At 36.6% G+C, this 12,837-nt stretch overlaps 1 pseudogene; it reads left to right on the plus strand.

Annotated features, from left to right (window-relative positions):
- Window positions 1–3,433: 3,433 nt before the first annotated feature.
- LOC119524667 lies at window positions 3,434–4,021 on the plus strand (annotated as a pseudogene).
- Window positions 4,022–12,837: the final 8,816 nt, after the last annotated feature.

Genomic DNA, 12,837 nt, shown 5'->3' on the forward strand with positions numbered 1-12,837 from the left:
TGTGCAGGGATGCCAAATCCATATCCAGAGCAAGTGTCTATTTCAGTAAGCACAAAACACTGCTTCTTCCATGAGGGAAGTGGTACAATGTAATCAACCTGTCACCAGGTAGCAGGCTGATCACCTTAGGGAAAGGTTCCATATTGGGGATTGAGTGTTGGTCTCTGTTGCTGGCAGATTGGGCACCCAGTAGTAGCTGTAGCTAGGTTGGCCTTGGTGAGTGGAAGTCTATGTTGCTGAGCCCATGAATAACCTCCATCTCCACCACCATGGCCGGTTTTTCATGAGCCCTTTGGGCAGTGATAACAGAGGCTAGGAAAACAGGCTGACTGATATCCACAGAATGCATAATCCTATATATTTTATTATTAAAATCCTCTTCTGCTGAAGTCACCATATCATGGTCATTCCAATGGGACATAAATATCTTCAAGTTTTTCACTGATTCAGAAAGATCTATCCACATACTTCTCCCCCATATCTCTGTGTCACTAATTTTCCAATAATATCCTTCCAAGTCCTTAACAACCCAGCTAAAACTTTGGCCATAGCCAATGAATCAGTGAACAATGAACCTCTGGCTATATCTCTTCCAAGCAGATCTACTATGTATACTTCTTGAGTTTTACCCAATGGGAGGATTTCCCTTTACCACTATCTTTAAGGGATGTCCCAGAAAGGGCTCTAGTGCTGCAACAGCCACTTTAGGGTGGTTCATGTATATTGTGTAGAACTATCTCTAAACCAGGCCCATGTTTTCTCACCCACAGTCAAATGACAATAAAGCACTACCTAAAGGCTCTTAGCTACAGGCTTGGGGAGAGAAGGTAATGTGACAGTAAATGAACTATAACACACAGACAAATAAAAAACATGTTACTTCCAAAATCCAAAGAGGCCATATAGGCATTGTGCTTCTTTTTTGGTTGTAGGAGGGTCCAGGTGCAACAGCTTATCTTTCACCTTAGAAAGGATTCCTCCATATGCCCATACCACTATATACCTAGAAATTTCACTTTGGTCAGATGCCTTGGAATTTTTGTTGGGTTTATAACCAACCCTACGATGTAAAAATGCTTTACCCTTCTTGTGTATTTCCAATGTCCAACAATCAGGCCAGTGCTTTCTTGACCAAACAATTGGCTGCCACAGACTAGCCAATTTGACACATGAAATTAATCATCACATCATTGGTACTCTGTTTTAAACTAAGTAATACTTCTGAGGTCAAAATTTCATTTTTTTTCTTTTTTCACTATATTCCATAATATATAAAAGAAAAAAATGACCAATAATTTTTAATTGATTGGATTTACCTGATCAGCCCATTTGGTTTATTGGATAATAAACACTTTGCTTATTTGTTTTGTTTTATCATGTATTGATTTAATTAAGTAGGAAGGCTTTATATGGAGTTTCAGAAGTTGGTTCTCTAAATAAGAAAAAAAAGACATTAAAGAAAAAGTAATGGCCTATAGTAATCACTTACACATTGAGGTTGAATTGACATCATACTAACAAATACAAAAGTGTATGACCAACATATACTGTGTTCTGAGTAAGGCGAGGGGCTGTGTAAAAAGACATCTGTAGATGAGGTCCCCCAAATCTGGGTTCATAGCTCAGTGAGGCTTAATGTACCCATATCCAAAATGAGCTGAGGAAGAATAGCAGGTTTATTTATGATGGTGGGAGAGAAAGGGAAACTTCTCAAATCTGCTCCCCATAGTGATTTTTCAATTGGCTTTTATACACATTAGAGACATAAAAGAGAATCATCTTGGGTAATGAGTAACAGGGATTCAGAGAATTTCATTAGTTCCTTATCCATTATTTCCCACTTCTTTTAGGATTTACATCCTCTACGATACCTGGGTCCTGGTGCCTCCAATTCTGGGGTGACAGGTGAAAGCCTATTCATAAATGGGTACAGTCTTTATATGTTGCTCCTCTGTGAGACTAAAGTGGAAATTCACAGCTTGCTTATAATTTTAAGGTTACATTTCAAAGACTACTGCTACACAGCCTTCCACCAAACTGTGAGGGGAATGACAGACCAAAGAATGACTCAGACATGTTCAGGTTGGCCAGTAAGAGACAACATTTATTGAGGACTTACATGCACTCTTCATCCCCGGCAGTGGGAGGAGAGAGAATAAGTCCTTGCTATGATGGTTTACACTGAACAGAGGGGAATCAGGGTTTCATAGTGGGCATGGACAAAGAAGGCGCAGATCCCAGAAAGTGCATGCACATGATCACTGAAAAAGTTGACTGTTTCTTAATGTTTCTCCAGGGTGCAACTTCCCCCAAAATTAAACTTGAGGAAAGATAAGGAAGGCACACAGCTAGGAGACAACATGCAGGAATGTACATAATTGCTGATGAAGTTGCTAGAGTTAGGGGATAATGGAAAGTGGGAAAGTATTATTTTGTTACATACTGACATGTTTTGAAAATGTCAATGAATCAGGAAGCTATAAATTAAAAAAATAAAAATGTATTACTCATTTTATTAATATCAATGTATCTATAACTATTTTATCTCTGTTTTTTGGCTATTAGACTGAATACAAACTAATATCCCTAAGATGCAAAGCATCCTTTTCTTGGTGCCTAAAGAAAAATGTCCAAGTGGTATTTATTGAGAGAAAAAGCATGGTGGATAATAAAGTATAAACACTGTCACCTTCCATGTAATGAACCAAAATTGAGAATAAATGACTTAATCATTCTAAACTTGAGTTTACAGTTCTCAAAAATGTCTAAATTTTCTAAAATCCCTATATCATAGGCTCCAAAATTTCTGAAATTTTCTAAAATTAATATTTCATGGGTTCATTTTTTATGAAATATTTCCTATGTGGCTGATGAATAAGGACTTTAGTTTCTGAAAAAAATGGAGATAAAATTCTATTATCCCTGAGGTTTTAAATATGTTGGCTTCCTTTGGACTTTAATAAACAATATAATGAAACATATTCCAATTTATATGAAGAATCCAAAAAAAACCCAACACTCTGCTGTGCCTAATGCTACATAATTTGTTGTGTCAATGAATATGCTTCTAATCAACATATTATGCCATTTTGACAAAATATCAACAACAAATAAAATAAGTTATTGCAGCTACACTTGCAGCCAGCAAGGCAGTAATTCACAGTGTCCTCCTCTTCTGGGATTATAAGACAATGAATGGTATTTATTTCCATAAAAGTATATGCAGGGATATAATCCACTTTGCTTATGGTTTTAAAGTCTTCTATTCACATATTTATTTAAACATGTACCCTTGATTGATTCAGGTGTTAGTTCATTAAAGCAGCTGCTGAAGATTTGGCCCAGTCCGCCCAGTGGAGCTGCTGCTTTGTTGTCAGATAATGAGCTGTATCTGGGCAGCGGCAGCCGGCAGCTGTGCATAGTCACCCGGCGGCCCCTCTCAGCTTATGGAAGAAGAATCAGAGTCAGGTTTGGCAGTTCAGGAATGACCTTAGACAATATCAATCAGGTAGCCATCGATTGAATAATCCGAGTGGATCATGCAGGCAGTATGGAGCGAACCGCATCTGTGCCGGGCAGACGGCCATTGCTTTGATGGACCAGTGTCAAATGAGTTGTCCAGAAAATGTGGATCAAGAAAAGGACCATTTGAAAAAGTTCAGTGAGTTAATGATTGCATTCAGGGTCTGGCTGACAATTCTGACGCCCTTTGGAATGTGATGGGTTTTGCCCTGGGAGCTAGGACCACCTTGCTTGGGAAGGAAGGAGCCATGGCCTGCACCATGGCTGTGGAAGAATCCATAGCACATCACTACACCAACCAGTTCAGGATTCTGATGGAGAGGACCCTGAAAAATATGAGGAACTTCTTCAGGTGTTAAAGAAATTTTGGGATGAAGAGCTCCAGCACCAGGACCCAGGCCTTGACCATGATGCAGAATTGGCTCCAGCCTATGCCATTTTGAAGAACGTTATCCACACTGGATGCAGTGTGGTGATATATTTATCAGCAAGATTTTAAAGTATGTCCATTTGTCCCTCTGTATAGAAGATGATATTAATTTAACAAGTGACATTTGCAGAAGCAGAAATGTACAGATGGTATTACGTGATTTTTCTTTGTGCTATCTTGTTCCTTAAGGATGAGAGTTCAACATGCACATTTAAATAATAGCAAATGAAGCTGTTCTTCATTTGGTCTCATAATTTATTTTCTCCCAAAACATCATTAATAAAGTGACAGAAATCGTGAAAAGTCACACAAAAACTTACACATGAATGTCCGTAGCAACTATTATTCATAAGAGGCACAAAGACATCCATCCATGCTAAGTTTGAAAGAAGCCAGATGCTAAAGGCCACATATCATATGATTCCATTGATATGAAATGTCCAGAATAGACAAATCCATGGAAACAGAAGGTAGGTTAGAGCTGGGAGGGTTGGGAGGAGTGTGGAGGGACTGCTAATGGATACGAGGTTTCTTTTCATGGTGATGAAAATATTCTGGAATTAGTGGTGATGGCTGCACAATCTTGTGAATATACTAAAAACCACTGAAATGTGCACTTTTAAAAGGTGAATTTTATGGTCTATGAGTTATTTTTCAATTTAAAAAAACATGGGATCAATAGTTTTATAGTGTATTTGAAAGCAAATTTCAATCCAGGTGGTTCAATGGGGAAACAATTTCATTAACCTACCACCCTTCAAGCCCAGGGAGCAAATAGGATCCTTGATCTTCAAAGATTCTGGTGTCACTCCTGCTTTCCCATATCAAACCTCTTCTGATAAATATTGTGATTAAGGGTATTAGTGATAGGGAGGCACTTGTACAATCTTTGTTAAACAACCAGATTTGTTGCTGTTTGTTTAGCATCTCCTTCAGAATTGATGGCTGATGTTTGATGTGTTAAAAGAAATAAAATAGAGTTACTATGGCTAACAGATTTAAAATGGAGTTGAGAGGTCAGTCTGGAGGTTACTCTTAGGCAGGTATCACAAACTGCTGAAGTGTGCAGAGACTCAAAATGCCAAAAACATTCAGACCATAAAACAAACCACAAGATATGAACTCAGTTAACTTTCTCAGTACAACAAAAATAATACTTGACCCAAAAGAACGCCATTAACTGCCTAAACTGAAGGACAATTAGAGTACCCCAGATAGCCACCAATCACAAACAACTTGCTTTATCTTCTTTTCCTTTAAAAACCCTTGCCCGGAAATGCCAAGACAGACACTTTTTGGGTTGCTCCCGATCTGTGCTCCCCAGATTGCAATTCTAAATGGCTTTGTTGTGTTGCAAAAACAAACAAAAAAACCAAAACAGTTACTGAGGAATGTTTTGAGACAATGCCTCAGGTGTATCTTCAGCTGAACTATGTATCAAGGATTTAAGTGTGAACAAACATTTCCATTCAATTTTCTGTACACTTCATCCTCTGGAATATACTCTTGTCACTCTCATGGGCTATCACATATTTACAGTTTATTACTATTATAGTATATATTCCATCTAATATTTTTATGACAGTGTCTCATCATATTCTCAATTCCCTGACACACCATAGGGTTTTAATCCACATGGGAGTTAAGAAAAGTTCATTGGAATTAATATTTTCTATTAATTTCATAAATATATAAAGAAACCACTATTCTCCCAATTTTATTATTTTTGGGTTTAGCAAGCTTCATCCACTTGTGGCAATGTAATAAACACTAAATATTGGGAAGGTTTGCAGCATGGTTGTTTATAATTCTGTTTTTTGACACGGATATCTTCTCCCACTTTTCATAAATGGATGTTTCAATCTAATGAAGTAATTGAGTGACTAGTTATTTATCTCTCTCAGAAACGACATTCTGTTTCATAGAAAGTAAAGCTTGGGTTGGTTGAGTTGGGCTCTATCAGTAAATTGAATTATAATTCCAGTACCACTTCCCTAGCCAAAACAGGAAAAGAAAGGAAGGCAAAGGGCTTGGAAGGAGGGTGAAAAAAGAAAATTAAGAAGTCAAAATACGTTATCAATAACAGTCTCACAGCTGAATATTATGCATTCTAATCCTAGTGAGAGAACAAGAGTGCTAGCTTTTTCATCTTTTGATCCTCAGTATGGCTAAAGAGTGTTTAAACAGTTTTTATTGAATGGAGAAGTCCCTTCCAACTTGCGTTTGGCCTAAGTACTTTTCTTATAAGAATAATTCTCTTCAAAGTATTCTGCATATTCTGATGTATATGTGGGTGTGTATATATATATATATGTATATGCATATATGTGTGTGTGTGTATAGTAATGACTAGTGAACTGCTATGTAAGCCTTTGGTAGCACAGCTCAGGGGGCATGCATAGAGAAATTTGTCTCTAGACAGCAAACAGGTGTTCAGAACCTAAATACAAACTGTGTATGGACATTGGGTTTAATCTACAAATGACATGAATTTGTAAATGGTTTTAAGATTGGTGAGACAATATGTCAAAATAGAGCAATCTTTAGGTCTTCCCTCATTGCCAGGGTTCTTGAGGGGAAGATGCTAGAACACTGAGACCACAAGCAGTTCAACCACCTCGGCCCTGATCCTGGGAAATCAGATGATATTTCTCTCTCAACCTCGTTCTTCTGCTCTGTAGGATTCAGTTTTTATGTGTCATGTTCATCTTGCAGAATTGCTGAAAGGGTGAAATGATTTAAAAAACAGTACTTTGAAAGCTGTAGAACTTTAAAACCATATTAACTTAAGGAAAAGATAAAGGGAATAGATATTACTTAACCACTATCCTAGTATGGCTTAGTAACTTTTGTACTTATCTGAGGCTCATTCATCTAGTAGCCAACCTAATGGCCAGAAGCATATTGCTTACCCTTTGGTTTCTCCTTCTACTAAATGCAGCATAATAATTATATCTACACACTAGTGGGACTTTTGGGTGTTAAATCAGTTATTAATAATGTGCCTGTTACCTCTTATTACAAAGCCTTTTAATGTCTTTTATATGTTCCTAACAACACCACTCTGGGTTATGACTTAGTATAACCTGTTAATGGATTAGTCCACTGAGGCTAACAGAGGTTAAGTAACCTGCCAGATAAACTCACACCTGGATTTATTACTGTAAAAGTAACATTACTATAATCCATATGTTGCAAGCTCTTATATCCCAGAGATTGCCTCAGTAATCACATTGTTTCTCAATCTTGCATCCACACAGATAAGAAAGAGTGATACCCATATTTTGCTCATTAGAAAAACAAAACATATTATGTTTAAATGATTTGCCTTATTTTATAGCTAGGAAGTATCAGAGAGACATCAACCATTGTGCCATTTTCTCAAAGGATGCTGACTGTGATTGGTTTACTCACACCATCATGATTCTCTAAAGAAAACATCTGTTGCAATCTTGTAAATTCTTCAATATATATTACTTATGCTTGAGCCATGTTTGTTATAAAAAATTTTATTGTTATGAAGACTGAAATTGGTCCATTTTTCTTAAAATAATATAAATGCATATGAATAACATTAATTTTATTTCTTACATATGGTATATTTAAAAACAACATTTTTCATATATTTGGAAGTGTGATTGAAATAATTTAATCTATTCATCATCTGTAACTAGAATGTATTATACCCCTTGTTTTTCCATCTACAAAGTAAGAATAAGGATACATAAACAAATGCCATAGAATAGTGATCAATCAGATAGAAAAAATCATTCATTAAATGTTTACTCATTCATTCTATAAAATAGTTCTTTGTGTCTATTAAGAGTGCAGAGCTGTTTAAGCCATGGAGTTGCAGAGGTAGACATGGTGTAGATTCCTGTTGTAAGAAAATGGCATTTGTGGGGTAGGTGAACATACGAGTGGTTAGGAAAAAAACAGTAATATAAATCCCTGCAGCCCACAGCTTGCTCCTTAGAGAAAAGCTGGCAAGTGTTCAGGAGTGTTGGTTTGGGTGGGGGGAGAGGACAGGGTGCTAAGGTGAGCACTCACATTCAGAACTAAGTGATGTTGGGGTGTGGCCGAGTACCTGGCAAGCCCAATGCTGCCTGGGTGGCTGTCTGCCTGTCTATCCCCCCTACACCCCCACCACATCTCTGCTGCATCAGCAAGCTGGGGAATGCAGGCAGCCCTCCTGAACACAGGGCAGGTGAGTTTGTTCATTTTGAGCAGGTAAAAAATACACATATGCAAAAACCTCCCCATCCAGCTTTTTGGTCAGTTTGAGCTAAAGCTCCACCCAGCCGAGGCCTCCAATGGGGGCTGGGAAACACCGGGCTAAGAGGGGTCTGCCTCCCTGTGTCCAGGGCAAGGACACAGCTGGAGCCCTCAGGGGCCTTTGGCTCCTCCAACTTTTCACAGATCCATCTCCACCTGTGTCTCCCCGCTCAGGGGTTGTAGGAGCTGCTCCGTAGCCTGGTCCAAGGCACAGATGCCTGTCTTTCTCTTTTCAATACTTGAAGCATTAGCACTATTCTTGGACTTGCCAGAAGGAAAGACCCCAGGACTCATTGTTTTTGGTCATCCCCCTAGTGACTGTTTTTACTTTACTGCAGGTAACGTGTTAAAGGACAAAAAGGCTTCTGTGGATCCTTGTATTTATTGCTTCATCACTGGAAGCCTGACTCCCAGGGCCGCAGGAAGTCCTGGCCTGTTCCCATCTACTCTTTGCGCTTGGAGCAGCTGCATCTGGAGCCGCCCAGGGCACCTAGGCATCAGCAAGGCTGCCTGCGTCCCCTGTGTGTGCAAACGCGCCCTGTTCTCCCAGAGATGGCACTCGACCCTGCGGCTAATTTAACACGAATTTTGTGTGATTTTCCCCTCTTTTGCTTTAAATTCTGTAACAGCAATTTAAGGAAATAAACCTTTGGAATTGTTAAAAAAGAAAATAAATGAATCTGATGATTTCAGAGAGTGATGTTGGTGAGGAAGAAAACACTATTTTAATAGTATGAATGAGTTGTCCCCTAGCTCCTTCCCAACTCATTTGGTATGTGACAATGCTTTCAAAGCTGGGCTAGTGCCATGAAGGTGGAGAAACTTGCTCATATTATGTACTCAGCTGATGTTTTGAGGTCAGAAACCTCTTTTTCCTCCATCTTGTCTCTTCCACAGTATTTGAGGATATTACCATGAGGTTACTTTTAATTAATCTCTATATTGAATCACATCATAATTTGGTATGTTCTGTCACCTATTTGATTAATTGTCAGGAATTAGTGTCTCAGGGGGGAATGTAAATTGTGGGGATTCAGATTTCAGTCTTATAATGAAAATTAAATAACATTCTACATTTTTGTTAAACCCTTATTCTGAAATTCAAATTATTTCAGTGCATTCCAAATATTTGCCTAATTTTTTTTTACTGAAAGTTAATTTTCTATTTCACTGTCTAGTTTGTGTAATATGGTTCAATTAACCAGAAATATGGTATTTCTTTAAGCAATAAGCTTGCCTTTGATTTTGACAAAACTACCCTAATGTAATCTAGTGTCCTCTTAAAATATTTAAAAATAATCTCCAAGTTATATGATAAAACAAAAAGTGTAGTGCAGAACATCAGATAAAAGATATATATTCTTTGGATATAAAAAATATAGAAAAATAGATATAGATATAAAGAGATTTATATATTTAATAATTATTTAATAAAACATAAATTAAAATATGGATGGATTAAAAGAGAAACATTAAAGTTTCCCTAAATTAAATTTCTTTGAGATTACAACTAAGACTTTTCATATTATACATCTGATTAATATTAGGATTTTAACTGAGAGATTTATTGTTTTATTTATTTACTATTAATGGAATATGATTATCTGAGTTTTTGAAACAGTCTCATTGCCATATTTGTATTTCACACACTTGTATTGGAAAAATATAAAGAGCCTATAGTGATAGTTTGAATGGAAATTTTGATTAGTTTCTCTCCCCAAAGTAAATTTGCTTAAGGATTAATAGGAGTAAGGCATTCTGATTTCTTATAACTCATGACATGTGCAGACAGGGGTGAGTCAACAGATTTAAATCATACCACATCTCCTTGATTACTGTGTTGACTTCAGAGAAAGAATGTGTGAGTTCCAATTTGCATAAAGTATATCTCTCTTTCCTATTAATCTTAAAGATATGGAGAGTATAGATTAAATAAGATGATTTTTCTACTTGTATGTGAGATATTTGGATAGTTTCATGGATTTAATATGATTTATTTGGTTGAATCACAAGCTGTGGCTGGGAAAAAAAACAACTTGTGTACTAAAAATATAGTGTGCAAATTCCAGTTGTTGTAAATGAGGATTTTGGACTTTGCCTTTTCAAATAAGTCTTGTCAAGCCTTTATTAATATCACAAAGTAACTGAATATGTTCCTTTTCTGAAATAAATTGAGAGAGCTGCTTTTTCTGAGTATTTTATTGAATAGTAATAAAAGACATTATTCCTAAGAAAATACAGGAGAGGGTATGTTGAGTTAATGTCTTTCCCATCATTTTTTAAAAGAAAGAAAAGAAGCAAAGCCAGAGTGTAGAGGTGAAACATGGAGTGAGGGAAAAGTCAAGGGCAAGACAAAAATGAACCTAGTAGAAGTATCCTCACATATCCATTTGTCTTTCCTGGACAGGACATATTTAAAGAATAAAATAATGATTTAACTATTTTGCAATGCACAGAATGAAGCATATGAACTTCTTCAGTTCAAGAAATAAAATTCTGACAGTATTATTTCTCTTTCCTAACCAGGATAATTTTGATCTGATTTATCTTAAATTGAAGCTATGGCATTACTCACAAGACCTGTGAAAACACAAACTTTGCAACCCAGTTCAATCTGTACTCCAGGGGTTAATTTCATGAAGATAATTGTCTCTTGATTGTAAATGAATATCACCCAATTAAAGTATATGCCTGGACCTGGGTTGAGATAGTGACAAATGTTGAAGGGTGGAATGCATAAATAATTATTTTCATATTTACTTTAAATATTAATAAGATAACATCCCTACACCTGAAGTTGATATGGACCTCTAGCACTCAGGATGGTCCTACAGTTAAGTGTGTGATCTACCAGGAAGAGCACAGAGCACCTGACTCAGGTGCAAAATTGGGGAAGACAGATGGACATTTTCAGACTTAGCCTTTCCTTCTGGAGGTTGTAATACCTTTCTTATTGGACTATGGAAAGATAAAATCACTTTGTAAACTGCAGTGCTTTATAGATACCACAACAAAGAAAAAAAATAAAGAAAGTGAAGAAATGGTAATATAGAACAGAGCAAATTTGCTTGAGTTTAAATCCCAGATCTACAGAAATGTGGCTGTGAACACATGAGGCATGTGCCTCAGTTAACTGAGAACTGTAATATACACAGTCCCCAGGGAGCTCCTCTGAGTATGAAATGTTTTAATACATGTATTACATTTGGAAAAGGGCTTAACATATGCAACATTCTCCATATCTCTAGATAAAACTCATATGTGTTATTTAAATGTTAGGTCATAATACGTTACTTTATTTTTTTTTTTTAATAAGGCCTTTGATTCTGCATGAGGGGATGGAAAATAGGGTAATGGATGTTGGTGATTGTAGCACAATATTGTGACTGTAATTCATATCACTGAATTGAAAAAACCTGAAAAAAACTTAAGGCCATTGACTCTTAGTGTGTAACTTCTTTCTGAGCTTCTCCCAGGGGCAAACTCTGGATTACATATTTTAGCTTCTCTTCAAAATGTCTCTCATAGTTTCTCTTGGCTCCTGTGGGTCCTCCTTGCTTCTCCAGGGGGAAAACTCTGGATTACATATTTTAGCTTCTCTCTTAGCTTCTTTGCTTGTTTTTCCCAGAGTGTTCTGTCTAAGGATCTCTGATCATTCTTCAAAATATTTTTGCCTTTTATCCTCTTTACTTAGAGGATTCCAGTAAAGATGATTAAGACCCACCTTAAAGGGGTGGGGTCACATCTCCATGGAAACAATCTAATCAAAAGGCCCCACCTATAATTGTTCTGCCCCAAGACTGGATTAAAAGAACATGGTCTTTTATGGGGTACATAACAGAATCAAACCAGCCCAGGACATACTAATGTATTCTTTTGTGACAGTCGTTTTTCATTCTACATTGTTTAAGAAATTCATGTATGCTGCTGACTGCAAAATCCATTCATTTCATGCTTTATATATTTAATGAATATATCAGAATTTCTTTATATATGTTGCTGTTACACATTCGGTTTTGCCTGGCTTGATACTACTATAATAATCTTGCTGTGAAGCTTATTGTACTTGTGTGTTGGTGACTACATATTCTGTTAGTATCTATCTCTATCTATCTATCTATCAATCAATCTATCATCTATCTTCTGTAAGATATATACTAGGATTAGTAGGTCAGAGGGTATGCAAATATTTATCTTTGTTAGATACTGAAAACAGTTAATCAAACTGGATTCATCAATTTCCATTCTGATCAGCAATATATTAGAGATATTGCTGTTCAACATTCTTGGCTACATTGGTATTTTCAGATTTTAATATTTCAGCCATTCTTTGGGGTCTACAGTAGTATCTCGTAGTTTTAAGCTGTTGTCCACAGTCTCATAGGTTTATCAGCTACTTGTTTACATTCTATTGTGAAATGCCTGCTCAAATCTCCTGCCCATTTTTCTATTTTCCTATTGCATTTTTATTGTAAGAATTGTATTTATAATTTGGATGGCATCCCTGTTTTACTTATATGTGTTGAAAATTGTTTCTTACTTACTGAAGTTTGTCTTTTCCATTTTCCTAATGGAGTCTTTGGATGATTGGAGTTTTGCAACCTTAATGA

The sequence above is a fragment of the Choloepus didactylus genome (assembly GCF_015220235.1).
Source record: "Choloepus didactylus isolate mChoDid1 chromosome 11 unlocalized genomic scaffold, mChoDid1.pri SUPER_11_unloc3, whole genome shotgun sequence".
NCBI lineage: Eukaryota > Metazoa > Chordata > Mammalia > Pilosa > Megalonychidae > Choloepus > Choloepus didactylus.